Genomic DNA, 14,751 nt, shown 5'->3' with positions numbered 1-14,751 from the left:
GCGGCGCAGAGGGGCCGCAAGGCCAGCCAGGAACGCTGGGCGGGGCCGAGGCTAGGAGCATGGCGCGGAGGTGGGGCAGGGACCTGGGGCGGCCTGGAGTGCTGTCAGGGGGCGCCGCCTGGGCTGGGCGCGTGCCTGGCACTAAGTGTGGGGGCGTCGTAGGTGCCGGGGTGTGGGGCTGGGCGGGGCGTCCGGGGTCGGCCGTGCCGGGGGTCGGTGCTAGAGCGCGGAGCCGGCGAAGAGGCGCAGCGTGGGTCGGGGCTCGGCTCGAGGAGGGGACGCCTCTCACCCCGCCCCGGCCTCACCTGATCGTAGACATCCACTACGGAACTACAGCAGGTGTTCCGCCAGCGTTCGGCTTGAATGCCTTCCCTGACGGGGCGCTCACTCCACACATCTCTGGCCTGAGACGGGGGTCGCACAGAACTCCCTGTCCTTCCATTTCCTTGGAACGCGGGGGACACGGCAGCTGCTTTTGTGGGAGGACTGATCTGAGCCGCGGCAAGGGGTGGGCCGGGCACATGGCACAGTGAGGCGCCTCCCGCCCCCAGAGCCCCAGACTCAGAAGGAATCTGTCAGGTGACGGGGCTCCCCCTCCGCGAGTCCCTGCAGTGGACCCCACTCCCTCAGAGGATGTGGACGGGAAAATTCGCGGAACCGAAGAGCGCCCTCTCCTGGGGTCTGATTGGAGCATCCAGCACCTGAGCTGGGTGAGAGACCCATTGGTTCTGGGGGAGTCCAAGCTGGCCGGTGGGGCGGCCGCTAGGGAGGAGCGGGGTATGCTCAGGTTGAACCTCACAGAGAGGCTCTGACAACCCCGGAGAGCTCGCAAGCCATGGGCTGATGGACAATCGTGACCCTGAAGACATCCAGCGGCCCCAGGACACCCATACCCTCACCCCACCTCCACCCCACGGCTCTTGCCCAGGCCTTGCCAGAGGCCCTCTGCCTCCCAGCTTATTTGCCTGCTCACTTACTAGCAGCAAGAGTACCTACTAGGCTGGTTCGATGGGCAGTTATCTCTGTCTTGGGAAAGTAGGGGCTGTGCTGGGTCCATTCACTGGCCTCCCTCAAGCCAGCTCAAGGGCCTGGATACAGGAGTCCTTCTCCTGGAGCACTGCCCTCTCACCCGCTCTTCTCTACCAGTGAGTGTTGGCCTGGCCTGGAACCGCTTCCCACTGCTCAGAGCATGCACTATACATTACTGCGTGGTATGCAGTGCCTCTGGGTGAGCAGTGCGGGCAACCAGGCAGAAATGGCATAGTGGCCCTCCAGCTTTCACAATGTCCTCCCCCACTTTTGCTTCTGCATCTTGTTTCAGTCCAGCCAGAAGATGCAAAGCTCATGGTGACCTTGGCAGGTGGACAGGTGGCATCAGGATGGTCTGGGCCTGCAGGGCCACCCTGTCCCTTCAGGTGGCTTCATGGAGAGCACGAAGAAGGTGAAGCCTGGTGTCTTGCTCCTGGGGAAGACTTCCAGGCACCTGCCCCTGCCTTCCTCAGCCCTGTACCATGGCCCTGCAGAACATCTCGGCCCTGGGGTGAACCCAGTGTTGTCTCAGGAAGTCCGTGTGAGCAGTTGGCCCTGCTGCCTCCTGACCCCAGAGCGAGCATCCCCTCTGCCTCCCTGAATGTGACACTCTAGAGGAGGTGGCGGATGGGTGGGCAGTCCCACAAGCCTTCTTATACAGTCACAGGGTCACTTCTCATCGTGCTCATCCCAGATTGCACCAGTGTCATCCAAGGACCTCGATAAGGCAGACATTTCCCCAGGAGGAATGGGGCCCTTGCCCCCGTCTCTGGCTGACACAGATGGTGCTATCTCCTTTACCCACCAGTGTGACCTCAGCATTCATGTGTGACCTGACCCACATCCTTCCTGGTGCCTGAGGATGTGAGGAGGCTGCTGTGCTGGGGCTGAGCCCTGCCAGGCATCCTGCTTTATATCCCTGCAGCTGGGACTGAGGCCATCCTGCAGGGAGGGCCGGTGGGGCCTGAGGCAGAATCCCATTGCCACTTCAGAAAGCAGAGAAAAAGCCAGGTGTGGTGGGGCCAGTGGCCATCTGCTGGGGCTTCAGGGAGACCAGATACACAGGAAGACGCACTTTCTCCAGATGCCTCCTCTAGGGGGCAGGGCACAAGGCCTGGAACGGGGCTGCCTCTGACCAGAGCAACAGATGCTGCTCTGAGGATGGCGAAGCCTAGAGCAGGCAAGCTGTCAAGATTCTGAGTTGAGGGTCTCAGGACAGGAGGCCGGACTCCCCTTGATATGATTTGGGTGTGTGTCCCCACCCAAATCTCATGTTCAATTGTAATCCCCAGTGTTGGAGGTGGGGCCTGGCGGGAGGCGATTGGATCATGGGGGCAGAGTTCTCACGAATGGGTTAGCACCATCCCCTCAGCGCTGTTCTCCTGTTAGTGAGTGAGTGAGTTCTGGAGGGATCCGACTGTTTGAAATTGTGGGGCACCTCCCCCTTCTCTCACTTGCTCCTGCCGTGTCAGACCTGCCTGCTCCCACTCTGTCTTCCACCATGAGTGAAAGCTCCCTGAGGCCTTCCCAGAAGCAAATGCTGCCACGATTCCTATACAGTTTGCAGAGCCGTGATCCAATTAAACCTCTTTTCTTTATAAATTACCCAGTCTCCGGTTTTTTTTTTTTTTTTTTTTTTTTTTTTTTTTTTTTTGAGATGGAGTCTCCATCTATCGCCCAGGTTGGAGCGCAGTGACATGATCTCAGCTCACTGCAACTTCCACCTTCTGGGTTTAAGCGATTCTCTTGCCTCAGCCTCCTAAGTAGCTGGGATTACATTACAGGTGCACACCACCATGCCCGGCTAATTTTTGTATTTTTAGTAGAGATAGGGTTTCACCATGTTGGCCAGGCTGGTCTCAAACTCCTGACCCAAGTGATATGCCCACCTTAGCTTCCCAAAGTGCTGAGATTACAGGCATGAGCCACCGTGCCTGACCAAGGCCCTTCTTTATAGCAGTGTGAGAACAGACTACTACACTCGCAAAGGCTCCCTCTCAGAGTCCACCCTTGCTGTCTCCACACAGCAGCCAGAGGGGATCTCTTAGAACCTGAGTCAGAAGCTCTCTGACTCCCACCTCAATCTCAATGAAGGCAGAGTCCTAACGAATAGCCCCATCAGGGACCTCAGTGCTCCCTGCTCAGCCTTGACATGCCCTGCCCACCCTCGCCTGAGTGGAATGTGCTCTGCAGTGTCTGTGCCCCCCACCCCGACAGGCCACCTTCCCACTAACACAGCTGCAATGCCACCCTCTGCCCCAGCACTTTCCCGCCATGGAACGGTTTTCCTCAAGGTTACTGGGTCCAGCAGAGCCTTTCCACCTCCTGGTCCGTTCGTCTGCTCTCCTGAGAATGCGACCTCCATGAGGGCAGGATCTTTGTTTTGTTCACTGCTACATCCCAGTGACTGTAACATGTCTGTGCACAGAGGCACTCAGAACCTATGTGTGTGCACGTGTGTGTGTGTGTAGACAGATATAGAGACACAGGTGTGGATACGGATTTGGTTGTATATATCCAGCACAGGACTCATATCGAAAATATATAAAGAACTCATGTAAATCAAAAAAGTCAGAAGACTCAATATTTTACAAATGGGCAAAAGACTTGAAGACATATTTCACTGAAAGAAGGCCATCCAAGGGGTGATAGGCCTAAGAGAGCACCCAGCTCCATGACTCATCTGGGGAGGGCACTAAACTGCAGTGTGGCACCCTGCACACCCGGCAGCATGGCTACGATCAAAAGCCAGAAAATGCCACGTGCTGACGAGATGGCACAACCCAAACTCCCAGCTGCTGGCGGCACGGCAGAGTCAGCTGGAGCAGCCAGGCAGGAAAACAGCCCAGTCATGCCTATGAACACCGATCACACCAGGACCAGAAATTCCATCCTGGATGGAGGCCGGGCAGAAACACTAGAGACTCACACCGAAGGACACACACAGGAGTGTCTGCAGCAGCCCTACACACAAGGGCTTCCAACTGAAAATGACCCAAGCATCCCCCACAGGGGACTGGGTTTCCACCAAGCTGCGGCATGTGTCACTCAATGGAATGCTCCAGGCCGAGGATAACCCGCCCAGACAACCACAGGCAAGGGCAGGGAGTCAAGGACACTATGCACGAAGAGCATCTAAGGCTGGCCCCACGCGGAGCCAGCTCAGGGCCGGTGAGGGCACCCTCACCCCCAGAGGTCTGGGGTGCTGCCCTGGGGCAGGGGCTGAAAGGGGCTGGATCTGAGTGTCCCCGCGGAGTCACCCCATGAAAAATCACTAAGTGTACACTGTGGCTCTAGCTCAGGCATGTTTCTGTGTGTGTTACACTTCAATCGCATGAAGAAAATTGAAGGAGAGAAAAATAAGAGAGAATATCCGGGCCGGGACAGGCAGAAGCTGTCGGCACCTCAGGGCCTATCTAGGTCAGCTGTGGCCACACCTAAGGGAAGAAGGGATGTGGAGGAAGGGGCCTAAGCCTCCCTCTGCTCATCCCCCCAAGAACAAAGGCAGAGTTGGGGCAAACCCTGCTCCCTCTTCTAAAAGGCACAGCCTACAGGGTCAAGCAATGGCAAGTGAGAGGCATCCACTGGTTTTGGAGGATGGAAGGTGGCCTGAGGCAGGTGATAGACCTTGCAGAACAGAGAAGCAGGAGCCCAGTGCTCCACGCGGGCTGATGAGGACCACGCCGGTGCTGCAGAGGCCCTGATGAGGCTCAGCCCACAGGGCCTTGGGTTCCAGGAGGAGGGTCAAGGGACAGAAAGGCTCTAGCCCCCGACCCTGCCCTGCTGGTGCCACCTCATTACCGGACCACACCACATTGTCCAAGAGCTTCGGGTCCAAACCCTGAGGGTGATGGTGCATACCTCTCTATCCTCTCCAGGGCATGAAGTGGGACCCATGATGCCAATTCACAAGGGTGTTGGCAAAACATGAAGCAAAATGAAGCAAGCCCTCAGTGAGCTCCAGAGGCTCCTCAGACAGCCCCTGCCTCCAATGGGGTTTGAGGGCTCGCGCTGTCCCCAGGCTCAGGCCTGATGTCTGCCAGACTCAAGCCTCCTGCACACACAGCTACAGTCTGCAGAAAGGCCTCTCCAGGCTCCTCCAAGGCTGGTCGGCACCCCTGGGCAGAGGCCACTGATAGCCCCAGTCGAACCCACACCCAAGCAGACCCACAGGCTCCAGGGAAGGTTGTCTGGCAGTCAGCCCCGTCCCTTGGGTCAGTGGAGAACCCCTAAGTCTTCTGGAATTTCCCTCAGGCTATACCATTAGTGCTCCCTTTTGGAGAATAATGTTCCATGCACTGAAACACTCATGGCTTTAGGCAGAAGGCGTGAAGGAGGGGCTGAATGGGAGTCAGCTGAGCTTTCTGATGTGCAAGGCAGCATCCTTCCAGGCACCAGCATACCTGGGAAGGAGCCCACTGGCCACAGTGTCAGGCACACCTCTCCCCAGTCGTCTGAGTCAGAGCCTCCACCCTCACACATGGGCACCTTTGAGAAGCACATCAAGGTACCATAGTGGATTTAGCCCTTCCACATCCTCTTCTGCCTCCTGGGGTCCACGAGTCTTTCCTGAGGCTCTTCCTGGGGTCCTGTATCCATGTGCCTTGGCCACCCCTCCTCAGCCACACTCAGAGCATCCAGGGTTTCAGCAACGCAGGAGTGCGGGAAAGGCAGGAATGCCAGGCTGGGAGGCTTCCTCCAGATGGGGCTCTCAAGCCTGACCACACTGCCCAGGAGCTTGCTAAAAAGGCAGTGCACAGGCGACGTCCTCAGAGATCCTTCCTGCCCCCATTGGTGTGTGGGACTCAGTGCTCAGGGAGGTGGCAGCAGTCAGAACTCGGCTTGGGACGCAGGGCCTCTGGTCCAGGGGAAGGGAGCCCACCACACTGAGCGCCAGCCTGCCACATGCACAGGGGACAGTGGAGAACGCCTCCAGGGATCGGGGGGGCATAATGCATGGGGTGAGGACACAGCATCATGCCCAGCATAGTGGGACCCAACAAGGGAGGAGGCTACAGCCACGCAGGCAGGATGGGTGAGGGCCCGGGAAGTCACTTCCCCAAGATGAAGCAGGTCATGACCAACAGGGACCCCTCCCGTCACAAGGCTCTGGATACCCACCCCATCATATGAGCAGAGACCTGCACAAAGTGAGACATAGAAAATACCAATGAGAAAGACAGAAGAGGGACAGCACATGGAAATAGGGCAGGCCCAGCCAGGAGCAAACTACTTCATGGTGACAAAAAGCTTGCAAGTCAAAGCCTTGAGTCATCACTTGGCACCTGTGAAATCTGCAAAACTAATGTTAAAGGTAATACAGAGTGTGAGCTTAAGTGTCAGGGAAAAGCCAGGGTCACTGGCAGCAAAAGGAGAGAAATGGACAGCAGGTATCCCCAAGCACCTCCCCGGAGCAAAGACATGGCAGCAGGCATCATCTAGGGCACCGTGCATCCATGTGTGTTTGTGTGACCTTGTGTGCGCACGTGTTCATGTGCTTGAGTGTACCTGTGTATCTTAGGAGGTGTGCGTATGCACATGTGTGCTTTGTGCATGTGTGCAACAGGCATGGGTGTGTGTACATAGTTGCACGTGTGCATTACGAGTGTACATGCTGTGCACGTGTGCGTGTCTGCACCTGCGCCTATAAAACAGACAAGCATCCACATACCAAAAGTCTAATCAGGGTGCCTCCCTCCACTGGCTGGCATACACCCTCTCTCCATCTCTCCTGCCCTCCCTCCTCCTCTTCTCTCCATTTAGCCTTGTCAAGTGCTTCCCAAGTTCTCTCCAATTACTATGAATGGCTTCATGACAGCATAACACAGTGCATGCTCATCTTCTAAAACCAGGACATGAGGCATCCCTGCTCCCACTAAGATGCACAAAGTTAAGGCTGGAGCAGCAGTGGCCCACTCAGGGCTTGCCCCTCCCTCGGAGCCCTTCACAGGCTCCTGGAGAAGGGAGACTCAGAGGAGACCCTGCCTGAGAGCTCATACCTGAGATCCCCTGGTGTGTGGGGAACAAAGCAGGGATGCTTAGGACCACAGGGGGGTCTCAAGGCCAGCCTGGCCTTGTGGGAGGGTCTCGGGGCCAGCCTAACCTTATGAGGGTCTTAAGACCAGGCTGCCCTTGTAGGAGGTCTTAGGACCAGCCTGGCCTTGTGGGGAGTCTCAGGACCAGTCTAACACTGTAGGGTGTCTCAGGACCAGTCTGGCCTTATAGAGGTCTTGGAACCAGGCTAACCTTGCAGGGGATCTTGTGACCAGCCTGGCCTTATTGGGGGTCTCATGACCAGCCTAGTCTTATAGAGGATCTCAGGGTCAGTGTGGCCTTCTGAGGGGGTCTAGGGGGCCAGCCTGGCCTATGGGAACTGGAGGCACCAGGCAAGGAGAGAGGCTTCTGTCTCCCTGGGCCCTTGGTTTCCACCTATCCTTGGCCAGCACCCTTACTCCTCCCCGACCCCGGAGGTTCCTAGTCTGTTCTCCTGCTTCACCTGCCCTCCAAAGGAGCCTCCGGCCATCATGGGCCCAGGCCCCAGAGCTGATCCCTGACCCCACTGTTGTGCCCCTAACTCCCACTCTCCCCCTTCTCCCCTCCCTTCTACTCTCTGCCTCCATTTCCCCTCAGCCTCTGCCCTCTCCAGACCACAAACACAGTCTTCCTGACCCCGACTCCTCCTGAGCTGCCTCCCAACCTCTCTTTTCTTCTCACCTACATTTCTAGAAAGAGTTGCTGCATCTGCTACTTCCCAGCCAATTCCGCCTCCTCCCTCCAGTCCCTGCTGTGTTCATCGGAGGCACCAGGCTAACGCAGGGCATGGGTTCCAACCAAGCCCAGGCCTCAACGCACTCATGCCAGGATGCCTAGCTGGCTCCGCTCTCCCCCAACTCGGCTGCTACTCCTCAGGGACCCCATGACACCCAGCCCCATAGAAGTCCCAGGGACCCTCCCAGCATGGCCCCAGCACCTAGACCACAGAGCTTCTCTGCCTGAATGTCCCAGGACCGCCATGGGATGCCTCCTCTCCCACAGGGAATAGAGCCCTGTCCTGCAAACACTCAGGCACAGGCACACGGAGACCCAGCCACTGTATCTGTGGGCGGGCATCTGGGCTCAGCACAGCCCCTGACCTGCCTATCAGGGGAGTGTGCCGCACAGGCCAAGGTGGCCAGGCCTGACACAGATGTGCCTGAGACCCGCCTTTCAGGGGGATTAGCCATCACAGATTGAGACCCGCCTTCAGGAGGGCTGATGCTATAGATTGAGACCGGCCTTCGGGAGGTTTAGCCATCGCAGATTGCGACTCGCCCTCAGGAGGGTTAGCCACTGCAGACTGCGATCTGCCTTCAGGAGTGTTATAGTGCAGATTGAGACCTGTCTTCAGGGGGGTTAGCCATGCAAAGTCAGAACTGCCTTCAGCAGGGTTAGCCATTGCAGATTGTGTGGCTTCCTACCGTTGAGCTGCTCAGTGTACTTCACCGAACTGCAGTACTTTGGATAGCTCTATTACTACCGTTTTTGACCGTTTACTTATATTTTATTTAAGTTTAGTGGAGAAAGCCTGGGTTCCTCTTCCAGCCTCCTCGTTCACTGCCCCAGCCCCATGTCCACATATACTCCTGCAACTCTGCAAAGACACCAGGGTGCTGTGAGGGTCCCGTGGGTTTCCCCAGCTCCTCTTTTGGCAGGTCCCTATAACATGTTGTAGGGCAGGGGAGAGGCTGTCTGTGATGGGCAGGGCCCCGACTGCCATTCAGGCAAGTGGGGATACTGGGGGACCCTGAAAGATATCAGAGTGAGGCTGGCCAGGCTGGTAGGGCATGTGGGCAGCAATGCATCTCAGGGAGTCCTGCCCCCTCCTCCATGGGAAGGGCCCACAGCTGCCATCCCCATGAGCCAGAGAGGATGACACTCTAGGCTGGTGGAAAGGGACCTGATATGAAATGGAAATGAGGCAACCCACGAATGCACAAGTCTGCACGTGCTTCTGTGCATGTGTCTACTCCTAGAGCAGACACAAATGTTCCAGAAGTTTCTTTCTTAGTCATTCCCAGAATCACAGGCTCTCGAAGAAGGAGTATTATTCATTCTAATCGGTGGTGCCTGGAATGATGCCCCTGTAGTTTCTTCCCTTGCCCCAGACACCTGCAGCTACCTGGACAGAGCCCCTCAGTTCCTGGAAACTCCACATGTTCTGTAGCAGCTGCAGGATATTCCGTTGGGTAGGTGGGCTGCCACACATGTAAGAGGTCCTGTAGCAAAAGACACCGAGGTGTTTTACAGTCTTTGGCAACTAAAAACACTCCTACAATGGGCATTCTTGACTTGATGAAGTTTTTATTCAAACGTGTGACCATATATAAAAGATGAACTCCTAACACTTGATGTGCTGGGTCAAAGGTTATGAGCATGGTAAGTTTAAAGAGACATCACAGAAGTGCTTTCAGTAGAGTATGGCCAGGTCGTGAAAATGGTGGAGTGAGGACCTCTAAAAACCCTCTCTTCCATAAAAGCGACAAGAAAACCAGCAAAAAAACAAAAAGGTCAGAATCTACTTTTTTAGAACTTCCAAAATTAAGCAAAAACTTGCAGAAATCTTATGAGGATTTATTTAAAAAACAACCGAATCTCAGTAAGAACTGCAAACTTTGTAGCACTTGAACTTGCCCTAGTCCCATCCCTGACTCTGTATCCCAAGTGCCTTGAAAAGTAAGACCCCACATTCATCATGAAAACTACTAGCACAGCAGCCCCTGGTGGGAGAACAGCAATGGAACTCTTTCAAAGCTTCATTCTCAGAAACTGTCGTTATTCGACCTGTCCAGTAGTTCCCATGGAGACCCCACTTACAAGGATGTCTGTATTTGACCTGACTCAGAGGTCTCAAGCACAAAAACCATATTCCCCAAGGTTCATTGTCAAAAACAATTACTGGTATTTAATTTCACAGATGCCTGAAGCAGTAGATAACAGTGAAGTAAGCAATAGACTAACCAGAAAGCTTAAAAGAAAAGTTCAGTAATGACATGATCATAGGGGTTTTGAAAAACTGCAGTGCATTCCTGAGAATCTAGAAGGCCAAGTGCACGCTCAGGGCTGTGCACATGCTCAGAAAAGTACTTGGGAAACCCTAAGCACTCATTTCTGGCTGACTTCAAGGCTCTGTGCAAGCAGGAAGAGAAGACTAAAGCAGAGTTATCAACTGCTTAGCTGAGAGCTGAAAGCATACCCAAGCACACAGAGCCCCTTAGCAAAGACTGAGAACTTACTGGCTCCAGGCACTTAAGAAAATTTCTTTCCAATCGTTATTTGACCACTAAGATAACTGAGCAGAGATTTCAGTGCCACACACAAAAGAATACAGGCATTGCAGAAGTAATCCAGAAATGTCACAAAACAAATAACCATTACTACAATAAACAGCAGCAGCAACAAACCCCAAAGAGTGGGGAGAATCTGATTTCCAGACTTGACTTACTAAACAAAAACTTTCAATCAGCTACTTTAAGTATATTTTTTAAAGACTGAAGGAAATGATGTTTAAAGAACTAAAGGAATGTATGGAAGCAATATATCAAACAGAAAATATCAATAAAGGAATACAAATTTATAAAAAAGAACGAAGCAGAAATTCTGGTGTTGAAAACTAAGTAAACGAAATGAAACATGAGCAAGAGGGCTCAACAACAGGTTTGAACAGACAGAAGAAAGAATCAGTGACTTGAAAAAACATCCATTGAGATTATCCAGTCTGAGGCACAGAAAGAAAAAAGAAAGGAACAAATAAATAGAGCCACCGTAATGGACACTGTCATATGTATAAGAAGAGTCTCAGAAAAAGAGGAGAGTGCGAAATAAGGCAGAAAAAAAAATCAGAAGCAATAATGGCTAAAACTTTCTAAATTAGATGAAAATATCATCTCCATATCCTAAAAGTTCAACAAACTCCAGGTAGATTTCTTAACAGAAACCATGAAGGGCAGAAAGCAGTTAGGATGACATGTTCAAAATACTGAAAGAAAAGAGGTGTCAACCATGAATTCTTTATGCAGCAAAACTGTCATTCAAATATGAAAGGGAAATTACCTGACAAATAAAATAGAGAACTCATCAGTAGAAGACCTGCCTTATAAGAACTACTAAAGAGAGTCCTTCAGGCTGAAACAATAGGACAGTAAACAGCAACTTGAAATCATGTGAAAAAATAAAGAGGACCAGTAAAGGTAACTTTACTAGTTTAATATTTATTGTTATATATTAGTAAATATAAAAGATAGTATAAACACATTTTTATGCACTTAACTCTATTTTTCTACTATTTGAATTAAAAGACAACTGGTCTATGACCATACTACCCTGAATGAGCCTGAATTAAAAGACAACTGCATGAAACAATAATTTTAAATATAGACTGATAAGCACACAAGGTATTTGTAAATTTTATGACAATAACAGCACAAAGGAGAGGAGAGGAGCAAAGTTTTTGCATACTGTTGCAATTAAGTTTGTATTAATCTGAATATTGACATGTACATATAACATATACACAGCTATATGTTAAGATGTTAATTATAACCCTACAGGCAACAGGTAAGAATATGACTCAAAAATATACAATAAAGGAAAAGAAATTAAAATAGTATACTAGATAATATCTAAATATCTAACACAAAGGAAGAAAATAATGAAGGAATAGAGGAACAAAAACGGCATAAGACATAAAAAACAAATAGCAAATCCTACCTTATTAGTATTTACATTAAAGTAAACGAATTAAAGACTCCAGTTAAGAGTCAGAGATTATCAGCATTAAAAAAACATGATCCAACTATATGACTTTCTAAAACAGACCCACTTTAGAAAGAACACAAATAAGTTGAAAGTGAAAATATGGCCGGGCGTGGTGGCTCACGCCTATAATCCCAGCACTTCGGGAGGCCGAGATGGGCGGATCATGAGGTCAGCAGATTGAGACCATCCTGGCTAACACAGTGAAACTCCGTCTCTGTTAAAAATACAAAAAGTTAGCCAGGCGTGGTGGTGGGCTCCTGTAGTCCCAGCTACTCGAGAGGCTGAGGCAGGAGAATGGCGTGAACCCAGGAGGTAGAGCTTGCAGTGAGCCGAGATTGTGCAACTGCACTCCAGCACTCCAGCCTGGGTGACAGAGCAAGACTCCATCTCAAAAAAAAAAAAAAAAAAGAAAGTGAAAATATGAAAAAAGACATCGGCCGGGCGCGGTGGCTCAAGCCTGTAATCCCAGCACTTTGGGAGGCCGAGACGGGCGGATCACGAGGTCAGGAGATCGAGACCATCCTGGCTAACACGGTGAAACCCCTCTCTACTAAAAAATACAAAAAAGTAGCCGGGTGAGGTGGCGGGCGCCTGTAGTCCCAGCTACTCGGGAGGCTGAGGCAGGAGAATGGCGTAAACCTGGGAGGCGGAGCTTGCAGTGAGCTGAGATCCGGCCACTGCACCCCAGCCTGGGCGGCAGAGCAAGACTCCGTCTCAAAAAAAAAAAAAAAAAAAAAAAAAAAAAAAAAAAAAAAAAAAAAAAAGACATCCATGCAAAAAGTAATCAAAAGAGAACCAGAATGGCTATATTAACATTAGAGAAAATAGACTTTAGGACAAAAATTTTTACTAGAGACAAAGAAGGACATTTATAATGATTAAAGGGCTAATCAACAAGATATAACAATCACAAACAAATATGTACCTAACAACAGAGCCCCAAGATTCAAGAAGCAAAAACTGATCGAATTGAAGGAAGAAATAAGACAATTCAACAAAAATAGTTGGGGAATTCAATAGCTCCACTTTCAATAATGAACAAAAACACTAGACCATAGATCAGCTAAAAAAAATTTCAAAAGACTTGAACAACACCATAAGCCAACTAGACCTAACAGACATCAACAGAACACTCCACTTAACAACAGCAGAACACATACTCTTCTCAAGTGCACAGGAAATATTCTCCAGAATAGACCTTATGTTAGGCCATAAAGCAAATCTCAATAAATTTAAAAGAACTGACATTATACAAAGTATGTTCTGTGACCACAATAAAATAACAGAAGTCAATAGCAAAAAGAATCTGGGAAATTTACAAATACCTGGAAATTACACAACATATTCTTAAACAACCAATGGAAAAAGATGAAACCACAAGGGAATTCTCAAATTTACTTAAGTAAAAATACTATGAAATAAATGGACATGAAAACATAACATGCCAAAACTTATGGAATGCAGCAAAAGCAGTGCTGAGATAAAAAATATATAAAACTATAAATGTCCATATTAAAAAACAGAAAGTTCTCAAATCAATAACCCAACATTCCACCTTGATAAACTAGGAAAAGAGAAGCAAATTAAATTCAAAAATAACAGAAGAAAATACTATAGAGTGGAAGTAAATGAAATAAAGAGTAAAAAAATTTTGAGAAAATTAATTAAAAATCAAAAACTGGTTCTTTGAAAAATAAAATTGACAAACCTCTAACTACACTGAACAAGAAAAAAATAGAGAGAAGACTCAAATTAGTAAAATCAGAGAGGATATTACCACCAGCTTTACAGACATAAAAAGCACTATAAGGGAATACTATGAACAGCTGTTTGCCAAGAAATTCGATAAACTAGATGAAAGGGGAAAACTCCTAGAGACACACAAACTCTCAGACTAAAACTTAGGTCAGAATAAACCTATAACTAGATATTGAATTAGTAATCAAAAAACTTCTCACCCACAAAGAAAAGCCCAGGGCCAAAGTCACTGGTGAATTCTGCCAAACATTTAAAGAAGAATTAACACCAATCCCTTACAATTTCCTTCAAAAAATAGAATACAGAGCACTAACCAACTCATTCTATGAGGTCGCTATTTGCCTTAATACTCAAACCAGGAAACAAAATCACAAGGAAAAAAACTATAAATCAATAAAAACCATCTATAAATATAGATGTAAAATTCCTCAACAAAATATTAGCAAATCAGATCCAACAGCATATTTTGTAAGTATTCATCATGACTAAGCTGTAAGTATTCAAGGAATGTAAGGTTATATCAACATACAAAAATCAATGTAATATACCATATCAATAGACCACATAATCACAATAGATGCAGAAAAATCATTTAATAAAATCCAACATCCTTTGAAGATTTAAAAAAATGCTCAACAAACTAGCAATTGAGGGGAACTTCATCAATCCAATAAAGGGTATCTGTGAAAAATCCAGATCATCATTTTTTTTTTTTTTTTTTTTTTTTTTTTTGAGACGGAGTCTCGCTCTGTCGCCGGGGCTGGAGTGCAGTGGCCGGATCTCAGCTCACTGCAAGCTCCGCCTCCCGGGTTTACGCCATTCTCCTGCCTCAGCCTCCCGAGTAGCTGGGACTACGGGCGCCAGCCACCTTGCCCGGCTAGTTTTTTTGTATTTTTTAGTAGAGACGGGGTTTCACCGTGTTAGCCAGGATGGTCTCGATCTCCTGACCTCGTGATCCGCCCGTCTCGGCCTCCCAAAGCAGAACATCATACTTAATTGTAGAAGATCAAAAGCTTTCCTTCTAAGATCAAAAACAAAGCAAATATATCTGCTCTTGCCACTTCTATTTAACATTGCTCTGGAGGTTCTGGCCTAGGCAATTGGATAATAAAAAGATATAAAAAGACACCCATATTGAAAAGAAGAAGTAAGACTATCTCTATTTGCAGA

General features: G+C 49.5%; 1 protein-coding gene across 1 annotated transcript in view; it reads right to left on the bottom strand.

Moving 5' to 3' along the window:
• RASGEF1A (RasGEF domain family member 1A) overlaps positions 1–14,751 on the bottom strand; it is a 70,233-nt gene that overhangs the window by 35,015 nt on the left and 20,467 nt on the right. The window lies entirely within an intron of this gene.

The sequence above is a fragment of the Macaca thibetana genome, chromosome 9 (genome assembly GCF_024542745.1).
Source record: "Macaca thibetana thibetana isolate TM-01 chromosome 9, ASM2454274v1, whole genome shotgun sequence".
Taxonomy (NCBI): Eukaryota; Metazoa; Chordata; class Mammalia; order Primates; family Cercopithecidae; genus Macaca; species Macaca thibetana.
The sequence above is the reverse complement of the archived record's forward strand: the minus strand, read 5'-3'. Positions and strand labels throughout refer to the sequence as shown.